This window comes from Nelumbo nucifera, chromosome 5 (genome assembly GCF_055504915.1).
Source record: "Nelumbo nucifera cultivar China Antique chromosome 5, China Antique-T2T, whole genome shotgun sequence".
NCBI classification, from domain to species: Eukaryota; Viridiplantae; Streptophyta; class Magnoliopsida; order Proteales; family Nelumbonaceae; genus Nelumbo; species Nelumbo nucifera.
In genome coordinates, this window is record NC_142653.1 from 39,567,556 (window position 1) to 39,577,969 (window position 10,414).

The 10,414-nt window shown below is 37.0% G+C and overlaps 1 pseudogene across 1 annotated transcript; it reads left to right on the forward strand.

Annotated features, from left to right (window-relative positions):
- Nucleotides 1–1,976: 1,976 nt before the first annotated feature.
- Nucleotides 1,977–8,564, forward strand: LOC148791435 (disease resistance protein RPM1-like; annotated as a pseudogene). The gene is made up of 2 exons (XR_016076609.1): nucleotides 1,977–2,107; nucleotides 6,895–8,564. The product of XR_016076609.1 is annotated as a disease resistance protein RPM1-like (transcript).
- Nucleotides 8,565–10,414: the final 1,850 nt, after the last annotated feature.

A 10,414-nucleotide genomic window follows, 5' to 3' on the forward strand; every position in this document is an offset into this window, starting at 1 on the left:
CTTGGATCAGATAGGGGGGGTGATCTGAATCCGATCTGAATTCGACCAAAAAACCAGGAAACCCACCACCGAGCAAAACCAGCGGCAGCTCTTCTTCCCTAATTTCGTCTCCCCCTTTCTCTCATACCAGCTCCACCCAGAAACCTAGAAAATCCAATGCCGAGCAAACTAGCGATATCTCTGATGTAGCGCGATCTGGTCATTCCTAGCTGGCAAGGGCCTCATTCCTAACAGGCGGCGAACAACACCTAAGAAGAAGACAAGAATTCCAGAGGGCTCGACCAACGGGAACACTCCGACAATTAAGTTAGAACTCTGAGAAAGAAAGGGAGAGTTGTAGAGAAGATGAAGAAAGCTAAGAGTGCAGATGCGCAATTTGCAATCCCCTTGCCCCTTGGGGGTCGGGGCCCTTTTATACTGAAACCCTGTCAAATCAGGTATAACTGCCTCTGACTTTGTTGTGGCCGTTACTGCCAAAACTGAGGTGGTGGGCGTAGGTAACCGTTGCAGTGTAAGGTCCTGTCACATGAGACACTTTTTCAGAGTTGGCAAGCACGATGCCGCCTGACGGGAGACGTGGGCGCAACCTCCTGATTCGGTAGGTACTGTTATTAGGCGGATTTTCTTGTAAGTTGTCGAGCTATCGTATGCCGAGCTCCCTTGGACCTAGATACCTTGTACCGAGATGCTGATGATGAGCCGAGGTGCTTCTGCTCGAGGTGGGCTGTAAGGCAAGTATGGACAGCACCAACAGTGCATCCCGAAGTGTCTTCGGTTTGGGATGCTCAACTAGGGATCTTGGATCGGGGCGTTCTGGAGCTCGGGGGCTCCTTAGGAAGAGCTCAGGGGCCCCTCACTTGAAGGGACCTCGGGTTCCTCCACCTTTGGGAAACTCGGGGTGAGCAAAGTACCACTTGGTAGCGAGCTGCCACCTCTCCCGAGCTGTCAGGCTTGGTCCCAACGAGCTCATACCACCGAGGTGTGGCCTGGTTGTTATGCCGAGTTGTCACTTTTGCCGAGTCATGTCCACGTGTCCTATTTTGAGGTCGGCCTAAATCACCCTCCATCAATCTTCACCCAAAAAACCAACCTCTCTCTCTTTCTCTGTGGACAACTAAGCAGTGTGGTCTGTTGTTTTACGAACCTAGCGGTGGCATCACTCAGTTTCAGTTATCTCCCTCGATCGAAGGACGGACAGCGGTGTTGAACTCTTTTTTACAACATTTCTTTATTTACAGTTTTTTGTTTTCAGAGGATTTGTTTCTGTTTATACTACATTCTTGAGAGTTATAGATTATCTTCACCCCTGGGTTGTTGTCGGTGATGACTACCGTGAAGAAAAAGGTGTGAAAAGCTCAGTTTACCACTTTTGAAAGGAAGAAGACAGTGATGTAGGAAAATCCTTTTGCTGTATCCTCTGCTGTCATTTTATTTTGAAAATTTGAAGGAAAATAAGGGGTATATATATATATATATATTAACTCATTTATCATCCGTCGCAAATACTTATTTGATCAATAAAAAGTGACAACATAAAAATCCTGTTCCATTTTCAAACATCCCCAAGAAAATAATGTACTTGATGGTGTTTATAGGGTTTAAAGATTTTCATCTTTTTATTCCAAAGCTGTTTTAAATATTGGTCTCGGAACAGTTTTTGGGTACGTCAAGACAAGACAATCAAAAGAAATATGGCAAGAGATATTTCGCTGTTTTGAAAATATGAAAAAGTAATGAGGGTAAAAAAGACCTTTTAACTATTATAGATACGATCTGATAGAGGCCTTAATCCAATTTGAAAAGAAAAATGTTTTTTTATTGATTATTTTTTGGTAATAGTTTTTTTTTATCCATTTAACTATGTAAGATTGGGATCAAATTGTTTATATTTATTTTGCAAGTTGCCCTAAAGTCAACTCTTGGCACCTATATATATTTTTACCCTCTCACAAAGGGAAGATCTACATCCTCATTGTGTAGGCAGTAAATAAAAGATCAGGAGGTGATTCCCTACAAAGTAGAAGTAGGAAGCAGCAGATCAAATTCAACAAAGAGATGTAAGAATAGGATCCAAAGTGCAAGCTTTCAAATTCAGCAATGGATGCAGGTATACATCTGTCTTTCATCTAAACTATCACCAATATTGAGCTACTAAAGAACTGAAAATAAATTATGCCTTTTTTCTCTTTCTCTCTCAATCTATCAAAGAGCTCTAATAAAACTTCGCACCGTTATTGCCAAAATCTGGTGGCACCTAATAGACCACCAAAGGCTGAATAAATGCTTTCGAAACGTTGGGGGTGTTTTATATATATATATATATAAAGGGATACACAAGGGGAGAGGGGGTAGCCCATCCCCCAACAATGCAGGTGGGATTCAATCCCAAGTTTCTGCTATGACCAGCTTGAAACTTTACTATTTGGTAGCAACTCCCAATGTCAAGAAGTCTTCCGAACGATTCAGTGGTCCTACTACTTCTAAATAAGGATGCAAATGGATCGGATTGAATTTGAATTAGGATATATTTGAATCTGATGCAAAGATCTAATTGGATTTGGTAGGACTCAGTCTGAATTTGAATCCTATAGGATTTTCGGATCTTCAGATCTGATTTGATCCAACTTGTTTTCTTTAAAAATTAATAAATTATTAAAAAAAATACCAATTTAAATAAAAAATACAAGTATTTTTTAATCATTTCTATCATATATACATGCTTTTTATAAAAAATAAATAGTATAATAAATTTATAAAAATATAATATAAATAAATAAATAATATATAGATGTATTATATATATTTATATTTATAAATATAACACATCAGATCAGACCTTCTCGGATCAGATAGGGGGCGTGATCTGAATCCGATCTGAATTCGACCAAATGGGATTGGGGGGGGGGGGTAATGTGTTGTCTTTTTTATTTGATATAGCAAGAAAAAAAAATATAAATCCTATATCATTTTTGAAATGGAAATTATTTATTTAGTGAGTGGAAATTATAGCAGATTATGTAATTCATATAAATTATATATCAGATTATAATTTAATATTATTTTTCAATTTTTATTGATATTTTCATTGTGTAAAAATTTGTTATATTTCTATTATTTTTAATTTTTATTAGTGTTATGTATTTATATTTTTACCACTTCATAATATTTTATATTTTTATTATTTTATAATATTTTTTATAATATCATAATATTTTAATCATTTTATTTATATCTTAAGCAGGTCCATCTAACGTTGGCCCAAATCCTCAAAACGTGTACCAGGGGTAAAATTCTACTATCCATATATTTTGGGTAGGTTATGGACTCATTGGTGTTTTCTTAAGATCTGATATCTTTTTATGGGAATAGTCTAGCCCATCAAGCCAAGTAGAAAATAACCTTTTGGCTCAAATGCAGCCTAATAAGGTGATTTTGTATATAGAGAACTGTTTTCTATCCATCATTGACCTGGCTGGTTCGATTGGTTAACCCCCACCATGTCACAATGGTTCTGATCATCCGCTAATTCATCTTAGTTTCTGCAAATACCGTTGGTTGGATTAATAATTTATTTTATTTTTTCATCCTGTATGGTGTTACGAGTTGTTTAGGCTTTTATTTATTTCTTCTGGGACTGATAAATAATCTTGATCCTCCCTAACCCATTTGATCCATTCATCTTGAAATTCACTCAAATCCATCCAATTTATTGATGGATTAATATGGATCAAGGGTCAATAGAAAAAGGGTCAGAGTGAGTTTGATTGAATTGGGTCGCACAGGTTATTAATATTATTAATTCTCTTTTTTGTATTTTTAATTATCATCATTAATATTATAATATAACAATGATTCTCGTTTTCACACATATTTTTTGTCTAGCATGCTTAAATTTCTTATAAAATTTGCATTTAAAGTTTCTATCTTCTTGTTTTTATTATTTAATTTGTGAATTTCAAGTTGATTTATTGAAAATATGGCTATAATTGATTTTTAGAACTTGTGCTTTTATTCAGTGTTTTTATTCAGTGTTTTTTATTCAGTGCTTTTATTCAGTGCTATAATACATCCAGTGGAGTAACATGTCAAATATTATTTTTTTAGTATTCTCCATTCTTTTTCCATGATTAATACACATTATTCTTATTCATCACCTACTTTTTCTTTAATACGAAGAATATATAACACTATAGGTGTATTCAAAATTTTCTACAATTTTTTTTTATATTTTTATGACTTTTTTATTTTTATTTAATTTTTGTTATTATCATTATTTCAATTTTGACATCATTGATTTATTCATTTGTCGTTGATGGTTGCACCATTGATCTACCACTTGGATGAAAAAAAATGTTTTAATTTGATTTGGGTTGATTTGAAATTTTGTGTTCCATTTCAATCATTAATAAAAGTAATTTTTATTTTTCAAATTTGTTTTGTTTATATTATGAATATATAATATTAATCTTTTGTGTATTATCACTTTCAAATATTTATTATTTAACTATATCATGAGTTACGCATTTAAGCATTTTTTTTATGATTTTTTGAGAAAAAAAAATGAACAAGGAATGTTGAACCATGCATTCAATAACCCACCTCCTAGATGGAAAAAAATGTTTCATTTTAGGAATAATTTTAAATTTTGTATTTTTGAAGGTAAATATAAAAGAATGTTATTAAAGAAGGATAAATAGAGAAAAAAAGGTGAAAACGAGAATCACCCTAACAAACAAGAGCTACACAAAAATAAATGAAACCTAAACACCCAAATGTAGGAATGGCAATTGGGAAAGTTTGGCATAGGAAATAAATCCCCAACCTCAGCCCTGGCCCCATTCTACATTGGGGATAAAAATGATCCTCCATCCCCAACCCATGGTAGAGATGGGTGCTCCGATGGGGACTTGGATCCCAAAAATTTGTAGACTAAAATTATTTTTAGAAAATAGATTTACTTAAATTAAGAAAATTCTTTAAAATTATAAAAATATTTTAAACAATCTCATAAAATATATATATAGATATATATAATCCAAACCGGGGTGGTGATGAAAAAAAAATTGCTACCCCAATAAAGAAACTGAAAACCAATAAAAACAAGGAATGAAACCAAAACAAGCCAGAACCGGCTAAAGCTTCCAACGATAAAACCAAAGACTAGACCAAGAATAAAGGGGAATGGGATCTGCTCCTCACACTTGGGCGCCTCGGATGCACATCCACTGTGCATAGAGAACATCTTCAGTAAAAAATAACTTATAAGTATGGGAAATGTTCCCAATGCATGGTAGGATGTATGTATGAGGCGCCCTTTGTGAGGAGCAAATCCAGTCTGGAATAGAGGGAGAATTAAGCTGGCCTCTACCTCGAGTTCTCGACCCTTTTACTCCTCCCTCAAACATTCTTGGATCAATTAAGCGAGCAGCACTAGCTTTCCTCCCCTCTTGAACCACCGCATCCACATAGAAGACAAATTAGTTTCATTATATTACGACTCCACACTTCCTCAACCTCATCCAACAACTCATTCACTTCAAGATCCTCTTTGGTCTCAGCTCCATTACTTAGGCCTTAAAGGAGCAAACTCTTCAGTTCTAAACATTTCCCTGGCAGAGGCTTCTCCACCCAGGAATGATAGCTCTAAAGTAAAACCTTGTTCACTTGGGCCTCAGCACAATTCCCCGACCGAGGCTGAGGCAAAGCCCCACTCGGGCCTTAAAACCACCCATTCTTCTACCGTCACCAATTAAGATAATGGCAACCCATTGAAACCCACCTCCTGACAACAACTGGAGCTCCTTAAGCTATCAGTAGGATCACTATCTTAAGAATGGCATGTTCATGAGCTCCACAGATAAGTCAACTTTTTATTGGCCACCCTCCTGTGGGAATTTCTTAAACCTACCCGCTTCCGAGGGACCCTAGAACACAACCCCTAAAGGACCCGACAAGGATACTAAGCCCATCGAACAACTAGAGGTTACCCCTAAAAAAGGCCCATGACCGCCTGCTCTTCTATAGGACCCAAGAAAGAAGAGACCCCCTAGCCCTAGGTCCTAACCTGACCTCACTGTAAGAAAAGTTCGAATTTAAAACCTCAATCGTCCTCTTCCAACTTCCAACACTTCTCTCCCGATCCACCGTCGACCACCGTTAGCACCAAGAGATTCCCCTAAGCAAGGTCGAAGGTGGGGGCTGGCGGGTCGCTGCCCCACACATCCCCAGACCACTTCCTTAAGGCAGCTATCTTCTCAAATTGTGATGTTAGTGATGATCTCTTCGCCGGCCGGTTAAGGCCAACCCTGAATCTCCCCATTGCAAGTTAAGCTTCAACTCTCCCATTGTGTCCTCTGCAAGAACTGAAACAAGAGCTTGTGCACCCCCTCTATTGGAGCAACACAAGTGGTGTTAAAATTAGGAAGAGAAATCTGAAGAGGAAAAGTTGAAGAAAAAGTGAAAAAAAAAAGATGAAAAGCAAAACTTACACTTATGGGGTTTACTCTGTTCTTGACAATTCGTTTCTCTGTTACAAAATGTTTTTAGATTACCAGATATTAAGGGGATTTACTTTTACAGGTCTAGAATATTCATCTCTCAAGTCCTAAGGCAACCCACTAATAGAAAAGGCAAAAAATTAAAAGAAAATTATAAAATTACTACTCTTAATTTTCAACACCCTTTCTTAATTTGTAATTTTCACTAGATATTTGAAATGCACAAACTTTTTAGAAGATAGTGGCTAATTTGAATTCATTCAATAATTATGAGTTGTTATGTTTATAAATCAAATCATCAACATTAAGACAAATATGAATAAAATCCTACATGCTTTCCTTCTTGACATAGAGTGATGGCTCATTTGGACTTTTTTCAAATTCATTCTTATGGAAGTATTTGTCAATCTTGCTATTCCATGCCGGAGGCACTTTGGGCAAGACAACACTTGTTAGGAAAGTGTACAGATTATTGAAGGGAAACTTTGAATGCCATGCTTGGGTTGCAGTGGGGCAATCATACAGAAAAACAGAGATCTTGAGGAGCTTGTTGTCCCAATTGTGCCAATCAATAAATTGGGGAACTCCAGAAGTTGAACAACAAATGATCCGTCCGAATACCAGAGCAGTTCAACTAATGGGCATGGTGAAGGATTATTTGCAACATAAAAGGTATCTGGTTGTTTTTGATGATATATGGAGCCTAGATGTTTGGGAATACTTCAAATATTTGTTTCCAAATTATGAATGCAGTAGCAGAATAATTGTTACAACGCGTAGAAATGATGTTGCCAATTCTTGCATAGGATCCTGCGGTCACGTCTGTAACCTTCAACCTCTACCTCTAAAGGAAGCACAGGAACTCCTATGCAAGAAGGCTTTCTCATCTACCCTTGGAGAATGCTCTTCAAATTTGAAGGTGTTGTCTGAAAAAATTGTGAAAAGGTGCGAAGGATTGCCTCTTGCAGTTGTTGCAATAGGTAAACTGGTGGAAACTGAAGGAAGAAAAAACAATTTGTATTTGGAAAATCTGCATGATACCCTTGCCTCTGAGTTAGCAAGGAATGAACAACTTTCATGTATTACATGAATATTATCTCTAAGTTTTAACAATCTGATGTCCTACTCCTTCCACCATACCTATTGTCTCTTGTACATTAGTATTTTTCCCAAGGGTTACGCTGTTAGCTGTAGAAGGTTGATTCGGTTATGGATAGCCGAAGGATTCATACAGGAATCAAGCGGAAGAAGATTAGAAGATGTTGCAGAGGCTTACCTCAATGATCTTATCAAGAGGAACTTGGTTTATGTTATGGAGACAGAGATTGATGAACGACCCAGGACTTGCCGACTTCACTATTTGGTGAACGATATCCTGGTTTCAAAGGCCGAAAATGAAAATTTCTCTAAAATCCTGAAAGAGTCAGACACAAGTTTGGAAAAAGTCCGTCGCTTATCTGTTCATAATGATTGCAGGAGAATATCTTTCATGGGGGACTCCTCTCCATGTGTTCGAGCTTTTTTCAGGTTTCCAATGGATGAATCATCTTCGTCCTTCTTTAACCATAAAGTGATTTCAAACTTCAGGCTCTTGAAGGTTTTGGATTTGGAGAATGCACCTCTGAAGACTTTTCCTAAAGGAGTTGATAATCTGCTTCTGTTGAGATATCTAAGTTTAAGGAACACAAAGATCAAGGATCTACCCAAGTCGGTTGGTAAGCTTGTAAACCTTGAAACATTGGATCTTAAGCAAACATATATCACCGAATTGCCTTCTGAGATTCTCCAGCTTCATCGATTACGCCATCTTCTGATTTATCGGTACGACTTTCTAAACTATGCGGCTTTCGGTTGTGTTAGAGGTTTTAGTTTTTATTCTTTTTTGATATGTCAAGAATTATTCCATATGTCCAGACCACCATTACTTAATTTACTTTAGTCCATTTATCCTGCAAACAAGAAAGCAGAGTACAAATTTAAGGGAGCTAGACAGAAGACCTACAAAGAACATGGGAAGAAGCAAGAAACTGAAGACTGCTCTAAAAGGAGACAAGTTCCTACACAACTTCATTTCTATGTACTTCCATCTTAAATGTGAAGGATCTCCATTTTCTTATTCGTCTTTTCTTTGTCTTTTTCTTTTTTTTTTCTTTTTCATACTTGTTTGCGCCTACAATTTCATCTGGATTCTGTTCTAAATGTTTTTCATCTTTGCTCATTTTATTGATTAATTGATTCGTTTACAAAGAAAGTGCAGATGATCAAAAGGAAAATGAAGGGAAAACTAAAAGAACTTCAAAGCTAAAATTCTGCAAAAATTGGAAAAAAAAAAGTCTTTCTTAAGTTTAGCCACGTAAAGAACTGCTACCATACAAATGTGATTTATAAAAAAATATGAATGACATATATAAGTGAACAATAAGCAACTTATCTATACAGAACTGAGCCAACATCTGTGGCGTGGAATATGAACCATGATGGACCCCCAATAAACAAATATATACATTGCATGAAATATCGCCCTGACAGACATTATCACCATTTCAGAAAGCTAACTCTAGGTATAATTGCAAATCCTGGAGCAATAGCATCTCTATTGGATCACGAGCAGGGATACCAGCAGAACATAAATCGGTCATGGCAGTCATCTTCATGGGGTTCTCATCAGGCATTCCAGCCAGGTAGTTCGTCGAGTGAGATAGGTCGCTGCAGTTCTCGATCGGCAAGGATGTAGGTGTGGGCAAGACCTGATGGTGATGATCGAGAATGGGATGAATCTGATCAAACGGCTCCAATGGATCAACAGAGCAGTTTTGTTGCTGTGCTTCAGAGGTAAATTCAGTCCTCAACTCGGTTTCCTTCAGATGAAGTCTTTTCTTTCGCTTCCTTTCATCCAAATCCTTCAGCATAGACCGCACTACTGATAGCTTCGAGTCCGATACAGCAGAAATCTCCGTTAGTTGTTCCGACGAAAACCCATCCATCTGATCGTGTATGGCACTCTGGACATCAGTAAGAAAGTCGGAGAAATCGACCTTCCTCAGTTTCCCGTGCGATGTACGGGATTGGGTAAAAAAATAAAATAATGCATTTATAAATACTTATAATTAAATACTGTAATTAATAATATGAATTAATTAAATAATACTGTATTACAATAACATATTAAAATTATGTTGTAATTAACTAAATACAAAAATACTACAATTAATTAAATATATACTATATTAATTAATTAATTAAATGAAATACTGAGAAAGAAAGCTTTTGATTCAAACTCGGACCGGAGGTCCACCGACCACCGCCACCAATTGGACCGGCGGGTTGACTCAAAAGGAAACTCCCCATTTAATTTCGGAGAAGGCAAGAAGGAATAGTAAACGTGTTTTCACAGTTCCGTGTTAATGGATGGTGGTCGGACTCCAATATAAAATCCAGTGGAAGCTTAGAAAGTAGTAATAAAATGCGGCAGGCTACCTCTCCATTTCCGAGAAGGCGAGAAGGAATAGTAAACGTGTTTTCTGAGTAGAAGCTTAGAATCAGTAATGGAGTTGTGTTGCAGTCATTGGTACGAAGAATTTGGAGAATCGGTCACTGAATGGAACTCCGTTGGTGATTGGTTTGAGCGTAAATACGTTGATTTTGAATTTATTCTCGTTGGAAAGCTTTTAGGTCGGCAGACTGGACTCAGTACTCTCCAGCTTCTCGAGATATGGAAACTAGAAGATGTAGTTGATATAATCGGAGTGGGGAATGGGTTTTATTTGTTGAGATTCTCTTGGGAAAGTGATTTTCGAAGAGTAATGGACTTCGGGTCCTTTCTTTACAGATACGATGTATTTGGATAGAAGGTGACTCGAGGTTGATGATGGAGATGGTAAATGATTTGCGAGAGCCTCAATCAGAAGTCAAGTCAT